The sequence below is a fragment of the Tachyglossus aculeatus genome, chromosome 18, assembly GCF_015852505.1.
Source record: "Tachyglossus aculeatus isolate mTacAcu1 chromosome 18, mTacAcu1.pri, whole genome shotgun sequence".
In the NCBI taxonomy this organism is placed as follows: domain Eukaryota; kingdom Metazoa; phylum Chordata; class Mammalia; order Monotremata; family Tachyglossidae; genus Tachyglossus; species Tachyglossus aculeatus.
In genome coordinates, this window is record NC_052083.1 from 26,584,748 (window position 1) to 26,586,173 (window position 1,426).

At 42.7% G+C, this 1,426-nt stretch overlaps 1 non-coding gene across 1 annotated transcript; it reads left to right on the plus strand.

Annotated features, from left to right (window-relative positions):
• Positions 1-973: 973 nt before the first annotated feature.
• On the plus strand, positions 974-1,111 carry LOC119940479. The gene has a single exon (XR_005454957.1). It is a non-coding gene; the product is annotated as a small nucleolar RNA SNORA7 (small nucleolar RNA).
• Positions 1,112-1,426: the final 315 nt, after the last annotated feature.

The following is a 1,426-nucleotide window of genomic DNA, read 5'->3' on the forward strand; positions in this document are numbered from 1 at the left end:
ACTTCTAACATTTGGTTTATTTGTTTTAGGGTATTTGTTAAGCTCCTACTATGTGCCAGGCACTTTATTAAATGCTGAGGTAGATACAAGCTAATCAGGTTGGACACAGTCCATGTCCCACATGGGGCTCGCAGTCTTCATCCCCATTGTACAGATGAGGTAGCTGAGGCACAGAGAAGTTAAATGACTAGCTCAAGGTCATCCAGCATATACGTGGTGGAGCCAGCATTAGAAGCCAGGTCCTTACGCCTCCCAGGCCTGGGTTCTATGCCTGTGCTATAGTTGACTCCCTCTTTAAAACACTTAGTACAGTGCCTGGTAAATAGTAAGAACTCAATACATATGATTGAACGAATAAAGATCCAAAATGGTTCAGTGGTTTAACATTGCTATTTAATGCTTTTCAGTCCTGCACTTTCTTTATGAGCATTGATCAGTGGAGAATGAAAATAGCCCTGTGGAAGAGAGGAAATATGAATAAATCTTGTAATCTGTTTAAAAAGGAGAACTAGAGAGAGAAAGATTAATTGGGGTAAGCAAGGACATCCACACAGGGTTCTAAGTCATTTCAATTGCACAGCGAAAGTGTTGCACTATTGAAGACGTTAGATCTATCGCCTGACCCAAAACCCAAAGAACACAGAATCTGCCTGGAGGTAAACAAAAACAGTGGGCCAAGAAAATGCTGCTACAATAATACATTATATTTAAATCCAGCATAAGGTTTAAGCATATGGTCAATGCTTCTACCCATTCTCAGTTTATTATTTTTACCTCTCATCTTTTTCATTGAATAATACTTAGGCGTAATGTGATTCATACACCAGGTCTGCTAGCGGAAGTATTCTTCACTTGGAATTTCTACAATTTTCAACACGGATTTATTTTGCTCAGAGATTCATCCGTTCACTGCAAACTGCCCGACTCCATCCCTGTGTCCTCTTTGACTTTAAACCCCCATATTTGGTCTGTTCACCTTTCAGGGTCGAACCTGGATAGTTTCTAGTCCTTTACCAATCTTGGCTATGGGAGGGACAGTAAGGCAGAGGCCTACCCATTCCATTCCTAGCTTTGCCAGTGGCTAGCGAGTGGAAGGCAATCTGCTACAAGTCAAAACTCTCCCGTGCTGGGCAGCAGTGGCAGGGAAGAGAGTCGAGGGCAGAGCCTCAGGTTTACCACGAGGAAGGCAGCAATGGTAAATCACTTCCAGATTTTTACCAAGAAAACTCTCTGGATCCACTACCAGAACGATTGCAGATGGAGGTGGGGCATTCTGGGAGAGTTGTGTTTGTGGTGTCGCCATGGGTCGGAGATGACTAGACAGCATAAGACAGGACAAGACCCTAGTGCTTATGACGGTGCTTGACTCACAGTAAGTGATTAACAAATACCATCATCATCTATTACTAATAATTTGTGAGGTGTT